Raw genomic sequence first — 13100 nt, 5'->3', positions numbered from 1 at the left:
CATACAAAACTGAGAATACTTTGTATGATTGCATGGACCACGCTATACGTACTCTGGCACCATTTTTATAGCAAGGTATTTTCAAAGATGCATCTGAGAATGTACTTAAAAATTAAGCTAGCTATCCTGCTACCATCACATGTGGATTTTTGCACATATTGCCAGCCCAACCAACCAGTTTTTTTATGTCAAAGGTAGCGTATACTTTTCAACGCCCTGATTTTGAATATGTTACCCAATTCGTGTTATATAAAAATAGAAATGATCATAAGTATCAACAGTTGTACAATAGTCAACTTACTGAGTGAGCATGATGTGTGGTAGGTTCTTTTACATAACACTTATGTAGGCTCTATGGCATTCTCGAGGGTTTGGTGGGAACCCGGAGATGCGCGCTTCTGAGCAGGCTTGATGAAGGTGAAGAAGCATTTCTCCCGTTTTAGAACCTCCACTATCAAAGATGGCTCACATATAGTGGTAAGACTCGTGGCAAGAAAATGCCCTGGTTCGTGGCGCAGTAAACATGGCTTTTTCGTGCTGTGCGTCATAACATGTTACTACCACTAATTGTAAAAGTCTTGGATGTCTCACCGTTTGGTATAGCCTTTGGGCGTGTCTAATAAGGCCGCGTGGAACACTAGTGGTACCATAGCTTAATTTCTATGGTTTCATGGACCACTATTGGTGCCATTTTTTAGCTGATGTATTTTTGTTGCTGCCACTAAGTAAACACTTCAAAATAAGTCACCTACGATCAAATGTGGATTGACATACATTACCAGCCCCTACCAACTGTTTTTTTTTGGGTTAAATATAACATGTATTTTCAACGCCATGATTCTGAATACTTTACATAAGCTGATTTGTATACAAAATGGAAATAATAATCGATCCTATTAAGTAGAGAAATATATGGTATGCAATGGTCAACTTGTTCTTTTTTCTTTGTAGATGGGAGATTAAACCCATCCTCTGAATCAAATGGATGCACGGAGCCATTTACTCATCAACTAAAATTGTGTTACAACTTACAACACACCATGTATAAATAGATTATCACGACATCACACATCACAGATCTCAACATATACTGTAGTAGTGCCCAAAGATTGTGTTGCTGATTGAAACATGCGAACACTTCGAAAAATCCTGACTGGCTACTTCTTTTACTGAACTTAATTTCCAAATGAGACTATAGATGGCTCCCAATAGCTAGTACCCATTCGGAAGTACTTGACGTGGTTTGACGTTCAAACCACGTCAAGTACTCCCTCTGTTTCAAATTAGTTGACTTGAATTTGTCTAAATACGGATGTATCTATACTTGTTTAGTGTCTCGATACATTCGTATCTAGATAAATATGGGTCAAGTAATTTGGAACGGAGGGAGTATTTCTGAACGGAGGTTGTACTAATTTGTGTTTCTTTGATCAAGTTACATCCATCTTGGAAGTGTACACATATCCGGTAGAATTTACTCTTTGCTGAAAGGTACACTTATTATTGGACGTTCTCCGCTCAAATACTCGTTTCCCCTTCCCGTTCCACAACTTCCGCTTTGCCGCATCCCTGTTGTTTTTCTGTTTGCCAAAAGAAATATCTTAGCTCGCTATCTCTACCGCCTCACACCTCCTTTCGTTCGAACAACTCACCAATAAACCCGCCGCCTCTTCCAGTATTGTCATTGCCTCTTGATCAATGCATTTTTTACACCATTCACCACAATCTTTGGGCACTATAACCATCATCAACCTACATATATATTACAACATTACCATCCATCAACTTGAAATGTAATTATAGTTGCACCCGCTCCCATGATAATCCTCCAATATGTTGTAACAATCCTCACTCTTGCAAGTTTGTGGGCATCCTGTGGTGCGGTGTACCAACGGTGACCGCGATGTGCTCAACAGTTTGCGCGCAGGGAGGTGGTGCCCTTGGGCGTCATGGCGGCGTCGACAGAGGGCCGGACTAACAAGGATGATGCGGATCTCTTTCTTGAAGATTGTAAGGGCATCTTTTGCCTTAGGGTTTTGGTGATGATGACAACACACGTGGACTAATCGTGCGCCATAGTTTTCTCAGGTACACTTTGTTGGGGAACGTAGCAGAAATTTAAAATTTTCTACGTATCACCAAGATCAATCTATGGAGTCATCTAGCAACGAGAGAGAGGGGAGTGCATCTACATACCCTTGTAGATCGCGAGCGGAAGCGTTCAAGAGAACGGGGTTGATGGAGTCGTACTCGTCGTGATCCAAATCACCGATGATCCTAGCGCCGAACGGACGGCACCTCCGCGTTCAACACACGTACGGAGCGGGGACGTCTCCTCCTTCTTGATCCAGCAAGGGGGAGGAGAAGTTGATGGAGATCCAGCAGCACGACGGCGTGGTGGTGGAAGTAGCGGGATCCCGGCAGGGCTTCGCCAAGCGCAAGCGGGGAGGAAGAGGTGTCACGGGAGGGAGGGAGGCGCCAGGGCTTGGGGTGCTGCTCCCATGCGCCTCCCCACTATATATAGGGGTGGAGTGGGCTGGTTTCTTGCCCTCCAAGTCCATTGGGGCGTTGGCAAAGGTGGGGGAAAGAAATCCCATCATTTCCCTTCCCCACCGATTGTTATCCCCCTTTTTTAGGGATCTTGATCTTATCCCTTCGGGATATGATCTTATTCCTTCTAAGGTGGGATCTTGGTGCGCCTTGACCAGGGGTGTGGGGCCTTGCCCCCACAACCCACGTTCATGTGGGTCCCCCCATGTAGGTGGGCCCCACTTCGGAACCTTCTAGAACCTTCCCAGTACAATACCGAAAAATCCCGAACATTTTCTGGTGGCCAAAATAGGACTTCCCATATATAAATCTTTACCTCCGGACCATTCCGGAACTCCTCGTGACGTCCGGGATCTCATCCGGGACTCCGAACAACTTTCGGTTAACCGCATACTAATATCTCTACAACTCTAGCGTCACCGAACCTTAAGTGTGTAAACCCTACGGGTTCGGGAGACATGCAGACATGACCGAGACGACTCTCCGGTCAATAACCAACAGCGGGATCTGGATACCCATGTTGGCTCCCACATGTTCCACGATGATCTCATCGGATGAACCACGATGTCGAGGATTCAATCATCCCGTATACAATTACCTTTGTCAATCGGTACGTTACTTGCCCGAGATTCGATCGTCGGTATCCCAATACCTTGTTCAATCTCGTTACCGGCAAGTCACTTTACTCGTACCGTAACGCATGATCCCGTGGCTAACTCCTTAGTCACATTGAGCTCATTATGATGATGCATTACCGAGTGGGCCCAGAGATACCTCTCCGTCATACGGAGTGACAAATCCCAGTCTCGATTCGTGCCAACCCAACAGACACTTTCGGAGATACCTGTAGTGCACCTTTATAGCCACCCAGTTATGTTGTGACGTTTGGTACACCCAAAGCATTCCTACGGTATCCGGGAGTTGCACAATCTCATGGTCTAAGGAAATGATACTTGACATTAGAAAAGCTCTAGCAAACGAACTACACGATCTTGTGCTATGCTTAGGATTGGGTCTTGTCCATCACATCATTCTCCTAATGATGTGATCCCGTTATCAATGACATCCAATGTCCATGGTCAGGAAACCATAACCATCTATTGATCAACGAGCTAGTCAACTAGAGGCTTACTAGGGACATGTTGTGGTCTATGTATTCACACATGTATTACGGTTTCCAGTTAATACAATTATAGCATGAACAACAGACAATTATCATGAACAAGGAAATACAATAATAACCATTTTATTATTGCCTCTAGGGCATATTTCCAACAGTCTCCCACTTGCACTAGAGTCAATAATCTAGTTCACATCACCATGTGATTAACACTCAAAGTTCACATCGCCATGTGACTAATACCCAAGAGTTTACTAGAGTCAATAATCTAGTTCACATCACCATGTGATTAACACTCAATGAGTTCTAGGGTTTGATCATGTTATGCTTACGAGAGAAGTTTTAGTCAACGGGTCTGCAACATTCAGATCCGTGTGTGCTTTAAAAATCTCTATGTCATCTTGTAGATGCAGCTACCACGCGCTACTTGGAGCTATTCCAAATAACTGCTCTACTATACGAATCCGGTTCACTACTCAGAGTCATCCGGATTAGTGTCAAAGTTTGCATCGACGTAACCCTTTACGACGAACCCCCTTTCCACCTCCATAATCGAGAAAATTCCTTAGTCCACTAGATACCAAGGATAAGTTCGACCGCTGTCATGTGATCCCTTCCTGGATCACTATTGTACCCCTTGACTAACTCATGGCAAGGCACACTTCAGGTGCGGTACACAACATAGCATATTGTAGAGCCTACGTCTAAAGCATAGGGGACGACCTTCGTCCTTTCTCTTTCTTCTGCCGTGGTCAGGTCTTGAGTCTTACTCAATACTCACACCTTGTAACACAGCCAAGAACTCCTTCTTTGCTGATCTATTTTGAACTCCTTCAAAATCTTGTCACGGTATGTATTCATTTGAAAGTACTATTAAGCGTTTTTGATCTATCCTTATAGATCTTGATGCTCAATGTTCAAGTAGCTTAATCCAGGTTTTCCATTAAAAACACTTTTCAAATAACCCTGGATGCTTTCCAGAAATTCTACATCATTTCTGATCAACAATATGTTAACAACATATACTCATCAAAAATTCTATAGTGCTCCCACTCACTTCTTTGGAAATACAAGTTTCTCATGAACTTTGTATAAACCCAAAATCTTTGATCATCTCATCAAAGCGTTCATTCCAACTCCGAGATGCTTACTCCAATCCTTAGAAGGATTGCTGGAGCTTTGCATACTTGTTAGCATCTTTCAGGATTGACAAAACCTTCTGGTTGTATCACATACAACCTTTCCTCAAGAAAATCGTCGAGGAAACAATGTTTTGACGTCCTATCTGCAAGATTTCATAAATAATGCAGTAACTGCTAATATAATTCTAACAGACTCTTAGCATCGCTACGAGTGAGAAAGTCTCATCGCAGTCAACTCCTTGAACTTGCCGGAAAACATCTTAACGACAAGTCGAGCTTTCTTAATGGTGACACTTACCATCATTGTCTATCTTCCCTTTAAAATCCATCTGTACCCAACAGCCTTACGACCATCAAGTAGTTCTTTCAAAGTCTATACTTTGTTTTCATACATGGATCCTCTCGGATTTTATGGCCTCGAGCCATTCGTCGGAATCCGGGCCCACCATCGCTTCTCCATAGCTCGTAGGTTCATTGTTGTCTAGCAACATGAGTTCCAAGACAGGATTACATACCACTCTGAAGTAGTACGCATCCTTGTCGTCCTATGAGGTTTGGTAGTGACTTGATCTGAAGTTTCATGATCACTATCATAAGCTTCCACTTCAATTGGTGTCGGTGCCACAGGAACAACTTCCTGTGCCCTGCTACACATTAGTTGAAGTGACGGTTCAATGACCTCATCAAGTCTCCACCATCCTCCCACTCAATTCTTTCGAGAGAAACTTTTCCTCGAGAAAGGACCCGTTTCTAGAAACAATCACTTTTGCTTCCAGATCTGAAATAGGAGGTATACCCAACTGTTTTGGGTATTCTATGAAGATGCATTTATCCGCTTTGGGTTCGAGCTTATCAGCCTCAAACTTTTTCACATAAGCGTCGCAGCCCCAAACTTTTAAGAAACGACAGCTTAGGTTTCTCTAAACCATAGTTCATACGGTGTCGTCTCAACGGAATTGCGTGGTGCCCTATTTAAAGTGAATGCGGTTGTCTCTAATGCCTAACCCATAAACGATAGTGTAATTTGATAAGAGACATCATGGTATGCACCATATCCAATAGGTTGCAGTTATGATGTTCGGACACACCATCACACTATGGTGTTCCAGGCGGTATTAGTCGTGAAACAATTTCCACAATTTCTTAATGTGTGCCAAACTCGTAACTCAGATATTCATCTCTATGATCATATCATAGACATTTTATCCTCTTGTCACGACGATCTTCAACTTCACTCTGAAATTACTTGAACCTTTCAATAATTCAGACTTGTGTTTCATCAAGTAAATATTCTCAGCATCTACTCAAATCATCTGTGAAGTAAGAACATAACGATATCCACTGCGTGCCTCAGCACTCATTGGACTGCACACATCAAATGTATTACTTCCAACAAGTTGCTCTCTTGTTCCATCTTACTGAAAACGAGGCCTTTCAGTCATCTTGCCCATGTGGTATGATTTGCATGTCTCAAGTGATTCAAAATCAAGTGAGTCCAAATGATCCATCTGTATGGACTTTCTTCATGCATATATACTAATAGACATGGTTCGCATGTCTCAATCTTTTCAAAAATGAGTGAGTCCAAAGATCCATCAACATGGAGCTTCTTCATGCGTTTTATACCAATATGACTCAAGTGGCAGTGCCACAAGTATGTGGTACTATCATTATTATCTTATATCTTTTGGCATGAACATGTGTATCACTACGATCGAGATTCAATAAACCATTCATTTTAGGTGCAAGACCATTGAAGGTATTATTCAAATAGACAGAGTAACCATTATTCTCCTTTAATGAATAACCATATTGCGATAAACATAATCCAATCATGTCTATGCTCAACGCAAACACCAAATAATAATTATTCAGGTTTAACCCCAATCTCGATGGTAGAGGGAGCATGCGATGCTTGATCACATCAACCTTGGAAACACTTCCAACAGATATCGCCATCTCACCTTTAGCTAGTCTCCGTTTATTCCGCAGCTTTTATTTCGAGTTACTAACACTTAGCAACCGAACCGGTATCTAATACCCTGGTGCTACTAGGAGTACTAGTAAAGTACACATTAATATAATGTATATCCAATATACTTCTGTCGACCTTGTCAGCCTTCTCATCTACGAAGTATCTAGGGTAGTTCTGCTTCAGTGACCGTTCCCCTCATTTCAGAAGCACTTAGTCTCGGGTTTGGGTTCAACCTTGGGTTTCTTCACTAGAGTAGCAACTGATTTGCCGTTTCATGAAGTATCCCTTCTTGCCCTTGCCCTTCTAGAAACTAGTGGTTTTACAAACCATCAACAATTGATGCTCCTTCTTGATTTCTACTTTCGCGGTGTCAAACATCGCGAGTTGCTCAAGGATCATCATGTCTATCCCTGATATGTTATAGTTCATCACGAAGCTCTAATAGCTTGGTGGCAGTGACTATGGAGAACCATCACTATCTCATCTGGAAGATTAACTCCCACTCGATTCAAGTGATTGTAGTACTCAGACAATCTGAGCACATGCTCAACGATTGAGCTTTTCTCCCTTAGTTTGCAGGCTTAAGAAACTTGTCAGAGGTCTCATACCTCTTGACGTGGGCATTAGTCTGAAATCCCAATTTCAGTCTTTGGAACATCTCATATGTTCTGCGACGTTTCAAAACCGTCTTTGGTGCCACAATTTTAAACCGTTAGCAACACACACTGAACTATCACGTAGTCATCAAAACGTGTATGTCAGATGTTTCGTAACATCTACAGACGACGCTCGAGGTTCAGCACACCGAGCGGTGCATTAAGGACATAAGCCTTCTGTGCAGCAATGAGGACAATCCTCAGTTTACGGACCCAGTACGCATAATTGCTACTATCAACTTTCAACTAAATTTTCTCTAGGAACATATCTTAGTAGAACTAAAGCGTAAGCTACGACATTATTTGCAAAGACCTTTTGACTATGTTCATGATAATTAAGTTCATCTGATTATTTATTGAACTCCCACTCAGATAGACATCCCTCTAGTCATCTAAGTGATACATGATCCGAATCGACTAGGCCGTGTCCGATCATCACGTGAGACGGACTAGTCATCATCAGTGAACATCTCCATGTTGATCGTATCTACTACACGACTCATGTTCGACCTTTCGGTCTCTTGTGTTCCGAGGCCATGTCTGTACATGCTAGGCTCGTCAAGTCAACCTAAGTGTTTCGCATGTGTTCCGAGGCCATGTCTGTACATGCTAGGCTCGTCAACACCCGTTGTATGCGAACGTTAGAATCTATCACACCCGATCATCACGTGGTGCTTTGAAACAATGAACCTTCGCAACGGTGCACAGTTAGGGGGAACACGTCTCTTGAAATTTTAGTGAGGGATCATCTTATTTATGCTACCGTTGTTCTAAGCAAATAAGATGTAAACATGACAAACATCACATGCAAATCATAAAGTGACATGATATGGCCAATATCATCTTGCGCCTTTGATCTCCATCTTCGAGGCGCGGCATGATCACCTTCGTCACCGGCATGACACCATGATCTCCATCATCATGTCTTCATGAAGTTGTCTCGCCAACTATTACTTCTACTACTATGGCTAACGGTTAGCAATAAAGTAAAGTAATTACATGGCGTTTTTCAATGACACGCAGGTCATACAATAAATTAAGACAACTCCTATGGCTCCTGCCGGTTGTCATACTCATCGACATGCAAGTCGTGATTCCTATTACAAGAACATGATCAATCTCATACATCACATATATAATTCATCACATCCTTATGGCCATATCACATCACATAGCATACCCTGCAAAAACAAGTTAGACGTCCTCTAATTGTTGTTGCATGTTTTACGTGGCTGCTATGGGTTTCTAGCAAGAACGTTTCTTACCTACACAAAAGCCACAACGGTGATATGCCAATTGCTATTTACCCTTCATAAGGACCCTCTTCATCGAATCTGATCCGACTAAAGTGGGAGAGACAGACACCCGCTAGCCACCTTATGCATCAAGTGCATGTCAGTCGGTGGAACCTGTCTCACGTAAGAGTACGTGTAAGGTCGGTCCGGGCCGCTTCATCCCACAGTGCCGCCGAATCAAGATAAGACTAGTAACGGTAAGCAAATTGAATAAAGCATCGTCCACAACTACTTTGTGTTCTACTCGTGCATAGAATCTACGCATAAACCTGGCTCATGATGCCACTGTTGGGGAACGTAGCAGAAATTTAAAATTTTCTACGTATCACCAAGATCAATCTATGGAGTCATCTAGCAACGAGAGAGAGGGGAGTGCATCTACATACCCTTGTAGATCGCGAGCGGAAGCGTTCAAGAGAACGGGGTTGATGGAGTCGTACTCGTCGTGATCCAAATCACCGATGATCCTAGCGCCGAACGGACGGCACCTCCGCGTTCAACACACGTACGGAGCAGGGACGTCTCCTCCTTCTTGATCCAGCAAGGGGGGAGGAGAAGTTGATGGAGATCCAGCAGCACGACGGCGTGGTGGTGGAAGTAGCGGGATCCCGGCAGGGCTTCGCCAAGCGCAAGCGGGGAGGAAGAGGTGTCACGGGAGGGAGGGAGGCGCCAGGGCTTGGGGTGCTGCTCCCATGCGCCTCCCCATTATATATAGGGGTGGAGGGGGCTGGTTTCTTGCCCTCCAAGTCCATTGGGGCGTTGGCAAAGGTGGGGGAAAGAAATCCCATCATTTCCCTTCCCCACCGATTGTTATCCCCATTTTTTAAGGATCTTGATCTTATCCCTTCGGGATATGATCTTATTCCTTCTAAGGTGGGATCTTGGTGCGCCTTGACCAGGGGTGTGGGGCCTTGCCCCCACAACCCACGTTCATGTGGGTCCCCCCATGCAGGTGGGCCCCACTTTGGAACCTTCTAGAACCTTCCCGGTACAATACCGAAAAATCCCGAACATTTTCCGGTGGCCAAAATAGGACTTCCCATATATAAATATTTACCTCCGGACCATTCCGGAACTCCTCGTGATGTCCGGGATCTCATCCGGGACTCCGAACAACTTTCGGTTAACCGCATACTAATATCTCTACAACTCTAGCGTCACCGAACCTTAAGTGTGTAGACCCTACGGGTTCGGGAGACATGCAGACATGACCGAGATGACTCTCCGGTCAATAACCAACAGCGGGATCTGGATACCCATGTTGGCTCCCACATGTTCCATGATGATCTCATCGGATGAACCACGATGTTGAGGATTCAATCAATCCCGTATACAATTCCCTTTGTCAATCGGTACGTTACTTGCCCAAGATTCGATCGTCGGTATCCCAATACCTTGTTCAATCTCGTTACCGGCAAGTCACTTTACTCGTACCGTAACGCATGATCCCGTGGCTAACTCCTTAGTCACATTGAGCTCATTATGATGATGCATTACCGAGTGGGCCCAGAGATACCTCTCCGTCATACGGAGTGACAAATCCCAGTCTCGATTCGTGCCAACCCAACAGACACTTTCGGAGATACCTGTAGTGCACCTTTATAGCCACCCAGTTACGTTGTGACGTTTGGTACACCTAAAGCATTCCTACGGTATCCGGGAGTTGCACAATCTCATGGTCTAAGGAAATGATACTTGACATTAGAAAAGCTCTAGCAAATGAACTACACGATCTTGTGCTATGCTTAGGATTGAGTCTTGTCCATCACATCATTCTCCTAATGATGTGATCCCGTTATCAATGACATCCAATGTCCATGGTCAGGAAACCATAACCATCTATTGATCAACGAGCTAGTCAACTAGAGGCTTACTAGGGACATGTTGTGGTCTATGTATTCACACATGTATTACAGTTTCCAGTTAATACAATTATAGCATGAACAACAGACAATTATCATGAACAAGGAAATACAATAATAACCATTTTATTATTGCCTCTAGGGCATATTTCCAACACACTTTGTCTGGCGCAAGACGGTTAGGTTTTCCCTCTATGCGGAAAAGATCGAAGATGGAGTTTCGACGTTTTTATTTCCTTTGGTCGTAGGATATCCGTACTATTAAGAGGGAATCCACATCGGAAGGTATTGGGTGAATCCTTCACGTACACATTCTCTGCACCCACCATATACCCTCCGTTCGAGGAGAGAGAGGTTCCCCATCCTCTGTTCTGTGCAGTCCTGCTCTTGGCGGTTGTACCGCTGGCCGGTAGTTCCGGTCTTACCACCGCCCCTAGTACCGCTCAGGGGTGACTCCCTTCTGTACCGGGTGCGGTGGTAGACCGGTGGTGGAACGGTAGTTTCGGTTTTTCTTGATAAACCGGTACTACCGGTGTTCAGGGCGGTAGTACCGCCTCGGACCCCACCGCCCAGGAACTGCTTGCCCAGCGGTAGTTCCGGTCCAACCTCCGCTCCAACTACCGGGCTAAGGGGTTTACTTTCTGTATGTGGCCCGGTAGTTGAGCGGTGGTTGTGCGGTAGTTCCGGTTTGTTCCGATAAACCGGTACCACCGGGTGCGCCACCGGAAGTTCCGCTCCTTGCGTTTCTGCACATAACGGTTGGATCTTGGGGGGCCTATTTAAGGAGGTGCTTCTCCTTCCTCCCACCTACCTCTTGCCTCTCTCTCTCCTCCATTACTGCCATCTCTTGCCCGATCTCTCTCTCTAGCCACTCAAACTCGTTGATTTGCTAGGGATTGAAGGAGGAGACCTAGATCTACACTTCCACGAAAGGATATTTGATTCCCCCATACTTTCTTGTGTGGATTTTGTTACTCTTGGGTGCTTGGGCGCCCTAGACGGAAGAGGTCACTTCGGAGCCACATTCCATTGTGGTGAAGCTCCGGGGTTTCGTTGGGAGCCTCCAATTAAGTTGTGGAGAGAGCCTCAACCTTGTTTGTAAAGGTCCGGTTGCCGCCTTCAAGGACACCAATAGTGGAATCACGGCATCTCGCATTGTGTGAGGGCGTGAGGAGAATACGGTGGCCCTAGTAGCTTCTTGGGGAGCATTGTGCCTCCACACCGCTCCAACGGATACGTACTTCCCCTCAAAAGGAAGGAACTTCGGTAACACATCCTCGTCTTCACCGGCTCCACTCTTGGTTATCTCGTGTCTTTACTTGTGCAAGCTTATTTGTGTTATATCCCTTGCTTGCTTGTGTGCTTGTTGTTGTTGCATCATATAGGTTGCTCACCTAGTTGCATATCTAGACAACCTACTTTGATGCAAAGTTTAATTTGGTAAAGAAAAGCTAAAAAATTGTTAGTTGCCTATTCACCCCCCCCCTCTAGTCAACTATATCGATCCTTTCAAAGATGGGTTAGCGGTTTGATGATGATGGCGGTCTCTGGAACGTGTGCATGTGGTGCACGCTTTAGGTTCGCTACACCGGTTGTAGGTTCTGATACGTTATGTGGATGTATCGGCGACGACACCGGTTTTAGATATGAGGAGTGGGAGTACTTCACATTATCGAGTTTGTAAGTGTGAGTGGTGGCTTCGGGTAACTTGATGTATGTTCTGATTAGATCTTTGTTGAATAATTAATAAAGATGGTTCTATGCATCGATTGATGCAGAGGGCGGGGGTCTTAACCTCCTTTTCCAACAAAAAAAAGAAGTTGTGGGCATGCTCAAGATCGAGAGGTGTGAGTGTAATCATCTAATATTTACTATAGAGACATGAAGAAACCGATTTCCTCTCCGATAATTGTAAATATTGCTTCTGATTTAAATGCAGGTCGTTGTATAGAATTTTTCCAGTTAAACATTTTAGTTTGACGACCATAAAAATAATAATAGCGTCAACACCAACTAAATACTAGTGTTATACAAAGTTTTATAATAGGAAAATTCAGTGAGCGCGCCTATAAAGCAAAAGAAATACTTATAAGGTAGTATATGTTCTAAGGGGATGGGGGCTTGTGCTCGAGTGAAGTTAGAACATGCAAGTCCCAATTAGTAGCTAGCTTCGATCCCCGGTTAATTAAAAGTAGAGAGAAGTAGTGATGAGATTCCTTTTGGCTCTATTAGTGGTGGTCCTAAGCACAAGTTGCCAAGTAACACTACTAGAGTATTCACTGATCCACTACGTACTAACCAGGCCAATTACTAATCAAAGGTCGATGATCCTGCCTGTCATGGTCATGCATAGTTTGTTTATCTGATTAATACTGCTTGTTGGTTAATTTAGAGTAAGGTTTGCTTCTAAACTCGACACGCGTACTTGGTCATGCTAAAAGCAAACACAACTTGCTAGAACAACAACTCACCCATTCTTTCCTAAAAAAAAACAGCTTGC

The sequence above is a fragment of the Aegilops tauschii genome, chromosome 6 (assembly GCF_002575655.3).
Source record: "Aegilops tauschii subsp. strangulata cultivar AL8/78 chromosome 6, Aet v6.0, whole genome shotgun sequence".
In the NCBI taxonomy this organism is placed as follows: Eukaryota; Viridiplantae; Streptophyta; class Magnoliopsida; order Poales; family Poaceae; genus Aegilops; species Aegilops tauschii.
The sequence above is the reverse complement of the archived record's forward strand: the minus strand, read 5'-3'. Positions refer to the sequence as shown.